At 44.2% G+C, this 17,172-nt stretch overlaps 1 protein-coding gene across 2 annotated transcripts in view; it reads right to left on the reverse strand.

Moving 5' to 3' along the window:
* CD244 (CD244 molecule) overlaps window positions 1–17,172 on the reverse strand; it is a 32,032-nt gene that overhangs the window by 13,938 nt on the left and 922 nt on the right. The gene's annotated exons all lie outside the window — the stretch shown is intronic.

Here is a 17,172-nt window from a genome sequence, read left to right on the forward strand (position 1 = left end):
CTAGGTGCCCCTAAAGAATTCTAATTCTAATAATGGAAGACCACATTAATACATGCTAACCAACCCTCCCACAAAGAAAAACTAGAAAAAAAAAAAACGAGCAAAATATAAAAGCATGTTGCTAAAGGCATCAGGGAGCTAACAAAACAGTGAAATATTATGGAGCCAAGATCTGGAAGAAGGAAACTCAGAGAGGTAAGACCAGCATTTTTTACTTCTATCCCTGGAGGTTTGCAATAAACTCAAGGAACTAAAAGAACATGGGGTTCAGGGACCTCGTGTTAACAAGTGGGTATACCTAACATCCATCAGATTTGGTGGTAGTACCATGAAGAGCTACACTCTGAGAGTAACAGTGAACAAGAAGTAGACAAGATCTCACAGGAACTGAAGCCTAGTTTTGAATGATCTCAACTCTGAACTGGATTAAAGTGATCTAGAATTTCCAGTATTTCTGACCTGGCTGTCTACTAGAGGCAAATGTAAGTTATTCCTGGAGGAAAATAACATCGACACGGGCATTAAGTTATTTCTAATGCATAGTGTCCAAAATGAAATAAAAAAACAAGCCAGCATAAGAAGAGGAAACGTGTTCAGGGCGCCTGGGTGGCGCAGTCGGTTAGGCGTCCGACTTCAGCCAGGTCACGATCTCGCGCTCCGTGAGTTCGAGCCCCGCGTCGGGCTCTGGGCTGATGGCTTGGAGCCTGGAGCCTGTTTCCGATTCTGTGTCTCCCTCTCTCTCTGCCCCTCCCCCGTTCATGCTCTGTCTCTCTCTGTCCCAAAAATAAAAATAAACGTTGAAAAAAAAAGAAGAGGAAACGTGTCCAAAACCCAAAAGAAAATACAGGCAATAGAAACAGGCTCAAGGGGCATCTAGATAACAGAAGTATCGGTCATAAACTTTAAGGTAATTATGTTTAATGTTTCAAGGAATTAAAATTTAAAGTTTGAAAATTTCAGCAGAAAACCAGTGTGATAGAATGCAAATCTGGCCATGCCTCTTGCAATGTGACTTTGTGGCTCCTCCCCTCGTCAAAAGATGGGGTTCGTTTCCCTACCTCCTGTAACTGGGCTGGCCTTTGCAATACATTGCAGCAAGAATGAGGTTGTGCCGATTCTAAGCCTATGTCTGAAGAGGCATCGCCCATTTCTACTTGTTCTCTGGGAGCCTTGTCTAGCTGACGTGTTAACAAGTCTAAGATAGCCTGCTGGAAGATAAGAGATCACACAGAGCGAAGGGAAACAACCACAACTGAGGCCACCCTAGATCTGCTGCCATCTGTAGCCAACCTGACAGCTGACCATATATGCATGAGTGACGCAAGCAGAAACCAAAAGAACAGTCCAGTGAGCCCAGCCACAATTGCAAGCTAGCACATTCGCTGTTGTTCTAAACTACTAAGTTTTGGGGTCGTTCATTATGCAGCAACAGTTATCAGAGAAAATGGATTTTTTTAAGAACCAAAGGACAATTGTAAAAATGAAACATAAAATAACTGAAAAACTGGAACTGAACTCATTGGAAAGATATAAAAGCCATTTATGCCACTGAAAAGAGAATCAGAAAACTGGAAGATAAGGCAGAACAAAATATTCAGATTGAATTACAGAAACACAAAAGTGGGGCACCTGGCTGGCTCAGTCAGTAGAGCACGTGACTCTTGATCTCAGGGTCGTGAGTTCAAGCCCCATGTCGGGTGTGGAGTTTACTTAATAAAAAACATATATTTCAAAAATGAGGGTGCCTGGGTGGCTCAGTGGGTTAAGCATCCAACTCCTGATGTCAGCTCAGGTTGTGATCTTGCGGTCGTGAGATTGAGCCCCACATGGGGCTCTACGCTGGGCAGGGCCTTCTTGGGATTCTCTCTCTCCCTCTGTCTCTGCCCCTCTGCCACTTACTTGCACGCATGCACTTTCTCTCTTTCTCAAAATAAATAAGCTTAAAAAAAAAAAAGAAAAGGATGGAAATATACAAGAAAAAGTGTAAGAAACGTCTGAGATACGGTGAAAAAAATCTAACCAAAGCGTAACTGGAGAGCCAGGAGAGGAGAGGGAGATAAATTCAAAAGAAATAATGGATGAGAATTTTCTAAAACCGACAGCCAACAAAACAGATTTGTAAGAAGCAGACTCATAAATATAGAGAACAACTGGTGGCTGCCAGAAGGAGGGGAGATGGGAGGATGGACAAAAATAGGTCAAGAGCATTAAGAGATAAAACTTCCACTTATAAAGTAAGTCAGAGAGATGAAAGATGAGATGAAAAGTACAACATAGAGAATATAGTCAATAATATTGTAGTGACCAGGGCGCCTGGGTAGCTCGGTCCATTGAGCATCCGACTCTTGGTTTCGGCTCAGGTCATGATCTCACTGTTTGTGAGTTTGAGCCCCATATCAGGCTTCACACTGATAGTGCAGAGCCTGCCTGGGATTCTCTCTCTCTCCCCCCCTCTCTCTGCCCCTCCCCCATTCACTGTCTCCCTCTCTCTCTCTCTCAAAATAAATAAATTTAAATAATAATAATAATAATAATAATAATAATAATATTGTAGTGACCTTGCATTTGACCAGCAGCAACTATACTTATTATGGTCAGCACTGTGTAATGTATAGAATTGTCAAATCACTACTTTGCACACCTAAAACTAATATAACATTGTATATCCACTGTAGTTCAATAATAAAAAAACTAAATAATAAAAATAAATAAGTATAAATAAAATGAGGAAACTGATAATAAGCTAGAGCACAAAAAAAAAATTCTCTAAGACAGATTTATAGAATGTACTACAAATACCAGGAGCACCTAGGTGGCTCAGTTGGTTGAGCATCTGATGCTTGATCTCAGCTCAGGCCTTGGTTTCAGAGTCATGAGTTGAAGCCCCATGTTTAACTTGTTAAAAAAAAAATGTGCTACAAATCCCAAGCAATATTAAAACAAAACAAAAAAACCCTAAGCACACTTTTAAAAATTATGCGAACCAAAAGCAAAGAGAAAAATCTTAAAATAGCCAAAGGGGCAAAAAACTAAATGGCGTTCACAAAAGAAACAATTTACCGCTGACATTTAAACATAAAAGATAAAAACCAGAAGATAATGAAATGATATTTTCAAAGTGCTGATAGAACATAACTACCTACCTAGAATTTTATACCAGTGAAAAAAAATACTTCAAAGATGAAGATGAAATAAAGGCATTTTCAGAAAAACAAAAACTGACAGAAATTGTCACAAGTGGATCCGTATTAAAGAAAATGCCAAAGGATACCCTTCAGATACAGAAAATGACCCAAGATGGAAACTCGAAGATAAGAATAAATAAATGAAGAGCAACAGAAACCATAAATACATAGTTACACATAAATGAATGCTGACTGTGTAAACACATAATAATGAGGTCTTGCGGAGTTAAAATATTGAGAGCATTAAAATACAAACAATAATAACACTTAATTTGAAAACAGGACGAAGAAAATTAAAGTGCCTTGTCCAGAAGTGACAAAAAACTAGTACTTTATATTAACTTTGATAAGCCAATAAGGCATCCTCTAATCTGTAGGCTGATACCTAAATGAACAGTAAGATGATATGTAATTATGAAGTTAATGCATAGTGTGAAGAAAGAATGAAGAAATAAATGTAATCAATCCAAAAGGAGAAAATAAAGAATTAAAAAAAAGGAGTATAGAATAGGTGGAACCGGGGAAGGTAAACGGCAATATGGTGGATTTAAATCCAAAACACTAAGTAATTACATTAAATATAAACAGACTTAATACTCAGATAAAAGGCAAAGATGATCAGACGGTATTAAAAAATAAACCCAACTACATGCTTCTTACAAGCACCATTTCAACATTTTTTTTTAATTTTTAATGTTTATTTATTTTTGAGAGAGATAGAATGTGAGTGGGTTGGGGCAGAGAGAGGGAGACACAGAATCAGAAGCAGGCTCCAGGCTCCAAGCTGTCAGCACAGAGCTCCACGTGGGGCTCGAACCCACAAGCTGTGAGATCATGACCTGAGCCGAAGTCAGACGCTCAACTGACTGAGCCACCCAGGCGCCCCACCATTTCAACATTTCTTACAATTGAAAAATACATGGGGCACGTGGGTAGCACGGAGAGTTAGGCATCCAACCCTTGGTTTTTGCTCAGGTCATGATCTCATGGTTCATGGGTTTGAGCCCCACATCAGTCTCCATGCTGACAGTGTGGAGCCTCCTTGGGATTCTCTCTCCTTCTCTCTCTGCCCTCCCCCACTTGCTCTTTCTCAAAAATAAACAAATAAACTTAAAAAAAAATTTTTTTAATGAGAAGTATGTTCCAGGGGTGCCTGGCCGGCTCAGTCAGAAAAGCATGCGACTCTTGATCTCAGGGTCATGAGTTTGAGCCCCACACTGGGTGTAAAGATTATTAAAAAATAAATAAATAAACTTTAAGAAAATGAAAAATATGTTTCATACAAACACTAACCATAAGAAGGTTGGTATAGCTATATTAAGATTAGCCTACTCTGACACTTAAAGTCTACTTTGAACTTTAAGGGAAAATGCATTATTAAAGATCAAGAGGGATCACTATGTTGTATACCTAAAACTAATATAACACTGCATGTCAACTATACTTTAATGTTTATTTATTTTTGAGACACAGTGACAGAGTGCAACCAGGAAAGGGGTAGAGAGACCAGAAGACACAGAATCCAAAGCAAGCTCCAGGCTCTGAGCTGTCAGCACAGAACCTGACCAGGGCTCGAACTCACAAACTGCGAGATCATGCCTTGAGCCGAAGTCGGACGCTTAATCAACTGAGCCACCCAGGCGCCCCATATGTCAACTATACTTTAATAATAAAAAATTTTTAATTAAAAAATTTAAAAACAGGGGCACCTGGGTGGCTCAGTCAGTTGAGCGTCCGACTTCAGCTCAGGTCAAGATCTCGCAGTTTGTGAGTTTGAGCCCCGTGTCAGGCTCTGTGCTGACAGCTCAGAGCCTGGGGCCTGTTTCAGATTCTGTGTCTCCCTCTCTCTCTGCCCCTTCCCTGTTCATGCTCTGTCTCTCTCTCTGTCTCTCAAAGATGAATAAACATTTAAAAAAATTTTTCTTTTAATTTTAAAACAGATAATTAAGTCATTAAAAAAAAAAGACAAATAAGAATGCTTAATAAAAACACAAAGTCCAATACACCAGGAAGATGTACAGTAAGTTTGTTTGAACAATTTAAAATTGTTTCAGCCTTAAAATTTACAGAAGTAAAAGGAAAAATGGAAAAAAGCCACAGTCATAGCAGGAGCTACCAATAATACCCCCAGTAACAGATGGAAAAAGCCAGCCAAAAATAATAATAATAATCAGTAAGGATATAGATTTGAAAAACAAAACTAATTAACAAATTTGACCTAAATAATCTATTTAGGATACTTCACCCAGTAATGTCAAAATTTACATTATTTTCAAAAGTACATCAACATTTTGGGGAGCCTAGCTGGTTCAGTCAGTGAGGCATGCAACTCTTGATCTTGGGGTTGTAAGCACCAGCCCTACGGTGGGTGTAAAGATTACTTAAAAATAAAATCCTACAGGGGCGCCTGGGTGGCGCAGTCGGTTAAAGCGTCCGACTTCAGCCAGGTCACGATCTCGCGGCCCGTGAGTTCGAGCCCCGCGTCGGGCTCTGGGCTGATGGCTCGGAGCCTGGAGCCTGTTTCCGATTCTGTGTCTCCCTCTCTCTCTGCCCCTCGCCCGTTCATGCTCTGTCTCTCTCTGTCCCAAAAATAAATAAAAATAAATAAATAAATAAAACAAAAATAAATAAATAAAATAAAATCCTACAAAAAAAAAAAAGAGAGAGAGAGAGAGAGTACATAAACTTTTACAAAATTTGAACCATAGGTAGAGCCATAAAACGATTTTAAAACTAGAAATCAACATAAGGAAAGATACCTTACAAAAAATTTCTATTTGTTTGACTGAACTCAAGAGAGAGATAAGAAATCACAACAGAAATTAGGAAATATTATGAACTAATTAATAGTGAAAATACTATATATCAAAATTCATGGGGCAGCTCTTTCTGCCCACAGGTCCCGTCCCTGTGCTTTAATAAAACCGTAATTTTGCACCAAAAAAATGAATAAATAAAACCTCATGAGATGCATCTAAAGCCATGATTAAAGGGGAAATTATATATATTATACATATATTTAAAAATACATATAGGGGCGCCTGGGTGGCGCAGTCGGTTAAGCGTCCGACTTCAGCCAGGTCACGATCTCGCGGTCCGTGAGTTCGAGCCCCGCGTCAGGCTCTGGGCTGATGGCTCGGAGCCTGGAGCCTGTTTCCGATTCTGTGTCTCCCTCTCTCTCTGCCCCTCCCCCGTTCGTGCTCTGTCTCTCTCTGTCCCAAAAATGAATGAACGTTGAAAAAAAAAAAAAATACATATAAATACATATATTATAAAAATATCAAGGTTGAAAATCAATTATTTAAGCATCAATCTCAAGAACCCACAAAAGGAACAACAAATTAAGTTCAAAAAAAGAGAAAGGATGCAGAGAAAGAGGAGGTGGAAAATAATTACACAACAGAGGATCAACAGCCTTTTTTTATTTTATAAAAAAAATCAAAATATGGTTAATGCATAGATAGATTGATCAAAAGAAATGTGAAAAGGTACAAATAAGCAACATCAGGGTTTTTTTAAGTTATCACCACAGTTCCTACAGATATTAAGACCTTAAGAGTTGTAGGGGTGCCTGGGTAGCTCAGTCAGTTAAGCGACTGACTCTTGATTTTGGCTCAGGTAATGATCTCAACAGTTGCATTAGTTCGAGCCCCACATTGAGCTCCACGCTGACAGCACAGTCTCCTTGGGATTTTCTCTCTCCATCTCTCTCTGCCCCTCCCCTTCTTGTGCTCTCTCTGTCTCTCTCCAAATTAATTAATTAATTAATTAAAATGTATATTTTAAAAAAAGATCTTAAGAGTTGTAAACTGCTTTCCATCAATAATTTTTTATAATTGAGATTAAGTAGAAAAATTTATTAAGTACATTGAATCTATACTGAAAAACCTTCCCACAAAGTAAACTCCAGACCTAGTTAGCATCCCTAGTTAACTCTAAGAAATATTTTAAAAGAAAGAACTCCAATCTTACACAAATGCTTTTAGAGATGGGAGATAATATTTCCAAATTTGTTTTATTAGGTTAACATATTTATCAGGTTGACACCAAAATCTTCAAGGATATCACAAGAGAAGAAAATGCAAGGCTCTTTCACTCAGAAACAAAAAATCCTAAGCAAAAACTAGCAAACTAAATAGATCAAAATATATAAAAGAACAAGAAAGCACGGCCTATTTATAAGGGGGAGGGGCGAGGGGGGAAGAAAGTAACAGAAACTACTTGTGAAGAAGCACAGACATTGGACTTAATAGGTTCTCTTAAATATGTTCAAAGGGCCAAAGGAAACAAAGAACTGACAAAGAACTGAAGGAAGCCAGAGGAATGATGTCTCAACAAGTAAAATATCGGGGCGCCTGGGTGGCTCAGTTGGTTAAGCGGCCGACTTCGGCTCAGGTCATGATCTCGCGGTCCGTGGGTTCGGGCCCCGCGTCAGGCTCTGTGCTGACAGCTCAGAGCCTGGAGCCTGTTTCAGATTCTGTGTCTCCCTCTCTCTGACCCTCCCCCGTTCATGCTCTGTCTCTCTCTGTCTCAAAAATGAATAAACGTTAAAAAAAAAAATTTTTAAACAAGTAAAATATCAATAAACAGAAATTATAAAAAGGAATCAAATAGAAACTCTGGAGCTGGAAAGTATAACAACTGAAATGAAAGATGCACTAGAGAGTTTCAACAGCACAACTAGAAGCTAGGTCAATTGACATTATTCAGAGTGAGGAACAGAAAGAAAAAAGAATGAAGAAAAATATGTGAGATGCCCTGTGGGATGCCAGCAAATATACCAACATGTGCATAGCAGGAGTCCCAAAAAGAGAGGAAAGAGACAAAGGGGCAGAAAGAATCTGAAGAAGCAAGGGCTCAGAACTTCCCAAATTCAATAAAAGCCATGAATATACACATCTAAGAAACCCAGGGAACTCCGAGTAAGTTAAACGCAAGAGATCCAAACTGAGATAAACCCTAAAATGTCGAAAGCCAAAGACAGAATCTTGAAAGCAACAAGAGAGAAACAACTTGTCACACACAAGAGATCCCCAGTGAGATTAACAACCAATTTCTCTGTGGAAACCATGAGGCTAGAAGGTGGTAAGGTGACATATATAAAGTACTAAAAGAACAAAGCTACCAACCAAGAATTCTATATCCAACAAAATTATCTTGCATAAAAATGAAGGACCAATGAAGAAGTTCCCAAACAAAAGCTGGGAACTGTTGCCAACAGATCTGTCCTGCAAGGCATGCTTGAAGGGACAAAGATGTGAGGCAGTAACTCAAAGCCACGTGAAGAAATATAGAACAGCGTTAAAGGGAATTACGTAGATAACGATAACAGCCAGTATTATTGCATTCTGGGTTTGTAACTCCTCTTTTCCTATCTGATGTGGAAAAAAAAAATACTCAAAACAACAATTATAAATCTATGTTAATAGGCACACAACGTATAAGGATGCAACTTGTGACAACATGAAGTGGGGAAGAGAGAGCTGTACAGGAGGGTTTGTATTCTCTTAAAGCTGAGTTGGTATTAATTCAAACTAGCCCCACACCCTATCCCCCAGAGGGCAGACAGGACTGGAAGCAGAGTTAATAACTGATCACGTCTGTGTGAGAAAGCCTCCATAAAATCCCAATAGCACAGGGGCGCCTGGGTGGCTCAGACGGTTAAGCATCCGACTCTCGACTTCGGCTCAGGCTATGATCTCACGGTTCGTGAGTTTGAGCCCCACATAGGGCTCCGCACTGACAGTGCAAAGCTTGCTTGGGATTCTCTCTGTCTCTGCCCCTCCCCTATTCTCACACACCTGTGCTCTCTCTCTCTTTCTCTCTCAAAATAAATAAATACACTTTTTTAAAAATCCTTGTTTAAAAAAAAAAAAATCCCAATAGCACAGGTCTGGGAAATTTCCAGGTATGTGAACACGTCCACACCGGGAGGATGACACACACCCCAACTCCATGGAGACCGAAGGTCCCGCACTCAGGACCCCCCACCCCAGACTTTGCCTTATGTGTCTCTTCATCTGGCTGCTCATCGGTATCCTTCGTCATCTCCCTTAATAAACTGGTAAACATAAGTGTTTCCCTGCTCCAGCAAATTAATCGAACCAGAAGAGGGGGGTGGTCCTTGGAACCTTTGGTCTCTAACCAGTTGTTCAGAAGCACAGGTGACAACCTGGGTTTGTGACTGACGCGTAGTCTTGTGGGACTGAGCCCTTAGCCTGTGGGGTCTGACGCTATCTCTGGGTAGACAGCATCAGAATTGAGTTGAATTATAAGACGGACACCAAGCTGGAGTCACAGAGAATGGGTTGGGAAAACTCCCACACAGGTGGTGACTAGGAGTGTCAGAAGCAAAGCATTCTGTGTGAGTAGGAACGGAGACACCCGGGAAAGGAAGCCAAGAGGGGGAAACTGGGTGGTGTTCCAACACAGTTTTTTTTTTTTTTTGAAATGTGAGGGGAATGAACGGGGAGCGGAAAGCCAGCAGAAACGGAGCAGTTGAAGGTCAGAGATGTCATCAGGGGTCAAGCGGGTCTTGGACGGACTCGTGGATGAAGTGGTGATGCCCAGAGCACGCGGAAAAACACCGGCCACGGAAAGGCACAGGTGGATGGGGTTGCTCGTGGGGGTAAACGAGGTGCTTGACATTGGGGAACCCCTCACCGGCGTCTCTGACACTGGGGAATGGTCAGCGGGTTGCTGGAATCCCTCCCTGGCATCCGCTTTCTTGCAGAAGGAGGGGGTAGGCTCATGAATGAAGCCTGTGTCCGTGGCACAGACCCTGGGTGAGATGCGGAAGGTCTGGAATCAGCTTTCTGGGGAATAGGAGGAGCTGAGGGCCAGAAACAAGGATTCCCAAGACACCTGTTGCTCGGCTGAGGTTGGAGGCTCCGAATCGGTGGTTGCTCTTTGGTGCTGAATTACCCTCTGCAGCCCTCACCAGCCTGGTGTTGCGGGGGAGGCAGGAGGTTGGAACCGGCCGGGGCTGGAAGGGGATGCAGGCGGGGTGTCGTGGGGAAGGTACAGTGGAAAAGTGAGCAAGCAAGCTACTGTATACTGGGTGCTGTGACTCAGTCCCTGTCCCGGGGGGCTTATACGCCAAATGGAGACCCAAGAAATGCCAGTGTGAAAACAGAACCTTCGCACAAGGTCAGCCCTGCTGGGTGAGAGATGGAGAAGGTCTGACAGGGAGGGCTGGCTTTTTCAGAGGGGAGAAGCCACAGCAAATTCCGGTGGTCAGGGGAGGCCCCCGGGGCCACCACCACTGCTGTTGCTACTGCTTAGCAGCTCTGGGGCCCCTCTTCCGGTGGTTAAGAGCAAATGGAGTAAAACAGTAGCTCTGCAGAGGGAGGGCAGAGGACAGGTGATCAACTCCACCGCCAACTCGGGACGACATGGGCAGCCCCCATGGAGGGCGGTCAAGGACTCCAGGGAGTCGCTCAGCCCAGAGCCCGGGTGCCGAAGCCGCAGCCTCTAAAGCCAAGCCGTGCAGCGTCTGCAGTCAGCTCCCTCTGCCTTGGACCTGCTGGTGGAGGAGGGGTGCGGCCTGAGAGCCTGGGAGGCAGGCGGGGGAGAGGCTCGGAGCAGTTTGCTTCCACCAGCCAACAAAAGGATGTTGAGGTTTTCTCAGCTCAGGGTTGTGCCACCAGGCTCGGGGTGAAGGCGACGCAGAGGGCAGCCGCTGGGGACTTAGTGAACAGAGCTCAGTGAGATCCCAAAAGTGCTGGGGCAGGGCCGGCTCCAGTCAAAGCAAAATCATAAAGTAGATAAAACACCCTCCAGGGCCCACGTCCCATATTCCCTCCTGTCTTCCTTTTGACTTAGCCCCACCCTTGGGGCGCTTCACTGGCTATATCGACTCCTCTGCTCAGACAAGGCAACCCCCTAACCTCTGTCGACCTTACTCAGCCCATGCCCTGCTCCCCAACTCCTTGTATCGGTTAACTGGATCAGCTCATTTCTGCTATCTTTCTCCAAGGTAACAGGTGCACTTGCTTTTTGTTTCCCGTTCAAACCCGGTGTTTTCCCTACATCCGTTCAGCTGTCCCTCTGCTCACATTATCTTTCTACCTTATCCCCGACTCCTAAGCAATTCTTCATCCTTTAAGGCCACCCCCAGGCTCCGCTCTCCCACCAGAAGCAATCTCCATTTTCTCAGCTCCCACTGTGCTCTAAATGAATCTTGCCCATCAGTGACACTGAGCGTTTTCGGTCTTCCCTTATCATCGCTGCTGCGCAAGCCTGTTTTCCTCCGTCTGAAAGATTCTGAAGGATACGATCAACAGGTTCTGTCTGTGCTTCACCCACAGAATCTCTAGAAGTTCTTGGAACACAGTAAAGCCTTAGTGAAGTTATTTATTTAATCAATTAAATTCAAGAATGCATCTCGGCTAACTGCCAGAAAGGACTCTACTGTAGGGATTTCCAAAGAGAGGTGGTTCCCTGGGCTGTGACCTTTGCCTTCCAGGCTCCCCACCCTCGAGCCTTCACTTCCCATTTGTAGGGCCTCAAAACAAAAGCCAGCAGCCCTGAAGCATCATGGGACTCTCATATACTGCTTGGTTCAACCATTTTGGCCAATGGTTTGCCAGCATCTGCTGTAAGAGTGCACACATACCCCCACGAGTCTAGACATATACTCAACAGATGCATGTAAACAAAAAGCATGTACAATAGGCTCCCAGCAGCATTATTATAATAGGGGAAGGACCCCAAAAACAAACCAAAGATTCATCAGTAGCATAATGGACGAATAAGCTCGTACATATAGTCATACATTGAAATGCCGCAGAGTCATATCATACCAGCTACAAGTAATAACACAGATAAATCTCATCAGATGTTGAGCCAAAAAAGCCACACACAGGGCACGTAGCACATGATTCTGTTTATATAAAGATCAAACCAACCTATAATGTCAGAAGTCAGAATAATAGTTGTATTTGGTGTTTTGTTGTTTTGCTAGTTTATTTATTTGTTTTGAGAGAGACAGAGCACGAGCAAGGGAGGGCCAGACAGAGAGGGAGACACAAAATCCGAAGCAGGTTCCAGGCTCCGAGCTGTCAGCACAGAGCCCGACGCGGGGCTTGAACCCACGGACCACGAGAGCATGACCTGAGCCGAAGTCGGACGCTTCACCGACTGAGCCACCCAGGCGCCACTAATGGTTGTATTTGTGAAAGAGAGAAGAGCTAACAAGTGGAGAGGATGTGTGGTAGATACGCAAGCGTGTTCATTTCACAGTAACACACTGAGATGTACGTTTCCCATTTTGCACGCTGTTCTGTACATGCGTCACACTTTAATAAAAATGTCTGTTTACGAAGACAATGGCCCAGCTATCCCTAGAGTGATGTCTATGGAACCAGTTCCCTCCGGGATGGTGCTGCAGCCCCGAGCTCTCTGAGTCCCAGTCCACCCCCTCTGCCCGATGACTTCACCGTTCACTTTGCTTCACGGGAGGTGCAATGAGGAAGAGATAAATAAAAGGAAGGGCAGCCGTCTTAGAACTTGCCTGGATCCCAGCCAGAGGGGTCGGAATCAGAGGCTCCTTCCTAAGAAGTGAAAATTCAACACAATCTGTAAGAGCAGCCGGCAAGCAAGCCTTAGAGTCTAGAATCCATGAAATGCTGCCCCGCCCTTTTGCTTTGTCCACGGCCCCTGGGCATTCACAGTCTAGCATGTCCTTTGGGGTTCGCTCAGTTCACGGCTGTGATTATAAACCGAGTCCTGTGACAGATGTCAGCTCCGTGAACAAGGCGCCCATGTAACGATTCACCATTGAATCCTCAACACCTAAGCCCAGGGCCTGGCCCAGAGGCGCTCAGGCACATCAGGGAAGGAGCAGGAATCAAGAGTGTGGAAACAATTAGAATGTTTTACAATACAACAGAATATAATACATAATACAACATAATAATAGCACTGATTGTCTTGAATGCATGTTCTTGTGTGTTAAAAATGTTGCCTTCTCTGGGGCACCTGGGTGGTTTTGTCAGCTGAGCATCTGACTCTTGATCTCGGGTCAGGTCATGATCTCGCGGTTCGTAGGGTCGAGCCCTGCGTCAGGCTCTGCTCTGACAGTGTGGAAGCTGCTTAGGACTCTCTCTCTGCAACCCCCCCCCCCCCCGCCGCCTCTATCTCTCTCTCTCAAAAATAAATAAACTTAAAAAAATGTTGCATTCTCCCAAAGATCCTGGTTATGATGGTGAAAACACCCTCAGAAAAGAGTCCCTCGTTAAAACTTATCATCTCATGCAGAATTCTCTAATTCACTTTTGACTCAATGAATTAGCCAGCAAATTAGTCTCTCTTCTTGAGTCTGATCACCAAACTAAGTGAAACATAGTCCCTGCCTCCAAAGAACTGAGTAACACGAGGGATCATTTTGGGGGGCTCGGTATAAGAACACCTTTCTTTTTTTTTTTTTTTTTTTAATTTTTTTTTTCAACGTTTATTTATTTTTGGGACAGAGAGAGACAGAGCATGAACGGGGGAGGGGCAGAGAGAGAGGGAGACACAGAATCGGAAACAGGCTCCAGGCTCTGAGCCATCAGCCCAGAGCCCGACGCGGGGCTCGAACTCACGGACCGCGAGATCGTGACCTGGCTGAAGTCGGACGCTTAACCGACTGCGCCACCCAGGCGCCCCAATAAGAACACCTTTCTAAGCACGTTATATACCGTACCTTCCCTAATGCTCACACATCGCAATAGAGCAGCCACCACTGTTGACTTCACCTTGTGGATGAAACACTGAGAAACAAGAGGTTAGTTAACTTCCTCAACGCCACGGCGTAGTCTGTAGCCTAAAATCTAGAACAGCTTTTCCCAGTGAAACTCTCCGGTAGACAAATAAACTCTCACTTTATTCTACGGATTCTTTATAAAGTAGTCACCCATCTATTCAACCAATAAGGATACATTGAGACTCTAATTGTGCCAGATCCTGTTCTAGAGGCTGAAGATACAGCCATGAACAAAACAGAGCAAAGCCCTGGCCTCGAGGATCTTATGTTCCAGTGAGGTAAAGAGGTGCCTGGGAGACGGAAAATAAAGAAGCGAACAGTAGAGCCCACACAAGGGAGATGAGAACTGTGGAGAAAAATAAGCGGAGAGGGAGGTAAGGTGTTGCAGGGTGGCAGGTTGGCACTCTTAGTGGGAGGCCATCACTGAGACAGTGGTATTTGAGCAGAGTCCTGAGGGGCTGCGGGAGCAGGCCAGGCGGCCAGCAGGGAAGCGGCATCCCAGGAGAGAAAACAGAGTGCAAAGCCATGGCACGCGTTTCGTGCATGTATCGTAGCAGGTCGGGGAGGCTGAATGCAGTGCTATGGGAGAGAGGAAGGGGTTGGGGGTCAGGGAGGCCAGATCTCATAGGCCACCGTGACATGTGTGGCTTTGACTGAGCCTGGAGAAGCCATTGGAAAAAGCTTTGCAAAGCACGAGAACGATAGAAACTTCTTACATATATATTATGCATATCAAATTCTTCAGTAAGCCAAGTTTTGTTGTTTTTTAAAGGGTTTCACTGCCATCATATGTCCTGATGGGATGCTCTGAAATAGAGCATCACTGGTGTGGTATTCCTGCCCAAAATGCATAGCCTGGATCACACAAAGGAGCCTCAGACAAACTCAGATTCAGGAGCCTTTCACCAAAACAATGTCTGGTACTCCAAAAATGTCAAAGTCATGAAAGAAGAAAAAAGGCTAGGGAACAGTTGTAGATTAAAAGACATAACAGGGGCACCTGGGTGGCTCAGTCGGTTAAGTGTCCAACTGTTGATTTCAGCTCAGGTCATAATCCTGGGGTGGTGGGATCGAGCCCCTTATCAGGGCTCACGCTCAGCTTGGAGCCTGCTTAGGATTCTCTCTCTCCCTCTCCCTCTCCCTCTGCACCCCCCCCCCCCAAAAAAGACAGACCAAAAGAAGGAACACCTGGCTGGTTCAATCGGTAGAGCATTTGACTCTTGATCTCGGTGTTGTAAGTTGTGGGTGCGGAAGCCTACTTAAAAAAATTTTTTTTAATAAAAAAACAAAAGACATAACAAAAAAATATGTAACTGAATGTAATATACGATCTTGATGGGATTCCGCACCCGGGGAGAAGGAATGCCATTAAGCCCGTTTTGGAGACAACTGGTAATATGTAAATATGGTGTCTTTGATGGTATCTATGTTAAACTTACTAAGTTTGATAACTGTGCTGACATAATATAAGAACGCCCTTGTTCTTAGAAGATACATGCTACAAAATTTAGGAGTAACAGGGCACAATGTCTACAACTCAGTCTCAAATGGCTCAGCAAAAATTATTATTATTATATTATACTATATATATTATTATGTATATTATATATAATATATATTATATATACTACATATAATATATATTGTATATATAATATTAAATTATTATTATACATTTATACGCACATATATATATATATGGACAGAAAGAAATAAAGCAGAATCCTTTGTACTATGCTTGCAACTTCTCTGGAACTCTGAGCTTATTATTTTAAACTTTTTAAGGGTTTAAAAATGACAGCAAATAAACAGGACAGCAGCTTCAATCAGCTTACACCAGGCCAGCCCCACAGATGCAGGGCACAGCACGAAGAGAAAGAAGTTCCTTGAGACCAAAGCCCAGGGGCCCCAGAGCCCGGCTCCTGCTCTCCCTGCAGTGGGTGGGCTCAGCCGTGCCCAGAGACAGTGCCACGGCCCCGGGTGTGGGCACGGGGCCGCCCCTTTCTCCGGTCACACAGATTCACCATCTCAGACCGCCTCCACTTCTGGCACTCCCATCCCCAAAGCCAGGCACCAAATCCCGTCAGTCCTGTCTCGGCTGTCCCAGCCGCTTCCAAGGCTCCTAAGACGGGGTTCCAACCCCCCTCTCCTGCCGAGGGTCCTGGGTCACTGGGTCCCACAAGGGCGCACACGGGAACCCAGGCTCCAAAGCTCCCTTCTGCAACCTGTTCCCAGCACCCTCTGCCCTGCTCTGCCTGTATTTGTTATAGATTTGTAAATACAAAGTCATTTGTATTTATATTTACAGCCCCCACCCCCCAGTCCTCCGGAACCTAGACTGTGTCTTTAAGGACGCAGGAGTGCCTGAGATGGGTCTTGAAGGGGCTTCTAACAGGCCCTGCACAAATACCGTCCAATGCCCCACGCTCTGCCCTTTGCACCCAGAGGGGGCCCTCCTCTTACTTTCTCAGCCATGATGCCCCTCGAAGAGCCACTGATCTAGAATGCAGGCTCCCATCTCAGAGCACCCTGGACTCCACCATCAGAGAATTGGGGGGGTTGGGGGCAGCCCTCAGCTCTGGAAGTTTCCGGATACCATCTCCTTCTTCCCCCCCTTCCTGACCGCCTGACCCAAGCCAACATTTCCTGAATAATTCTCAGGTCCCTAGGAGCGCCTGAGGGGCTCAGTCGGTTAAGCGAAGGACTGCGGCTCAGGTCATGATCTCACAGTTCGTAGGTTCGAGCCCCACATCAGGCTCTGTGCTGACAGCTCAAAGCCTGGAGCCTGCTTCGGATTCTGTGTCTCCCTCTCTCTCTGCCCCTCCCCTACTCTCTCTCTCTCTCTCTCTCTCTCTCTCTCTCTCTCTCTCTCAAAAATAAATAAACATTAAAAACATTTTTAGGGACGCCTGGGTGGCGCAGTCGGTTAAGCGTCCGACTTCAGCCAGGTCACGATCTCGCGGTCCGTGAGTTCGAGCCCCGCGTCGGGCTTTGGGCTGATGGCTCAGAGCCTGGAGCCTGTTTCTGATTCTGTGTCTCCCTCTCTCTCTGCCCCTCGCCCGTTCATGCTCTGTCTCTCTCTGTCCTAAAAATAAATAAACGTTGAAAAAAAAATTTAAAAAAAAAAAAAAAACATTTTTAATAAATAAATAAATAAATAAATAAATAAATAAATAAATAAAAAATGCTCAGGTCCCTATAGCCTCTGGGCTGCTGGAGGCTGCCGAGGCCTAAGGGACC

This window comes from Puma concolor, chromosome E4 (genome assembly GCF_028749965.1).
Source record: "Puma concolor isolate L17-30 chromosome E4, mPumCon1.1.hap2, whole genome shotgun sequence".
NCBI classification, from domain to species: domain Eukaryota; kingdom Metazoa; phylum Chordata; class Mammalia; order Carnivora; family Felidae; genus Puma; species Puma concolor.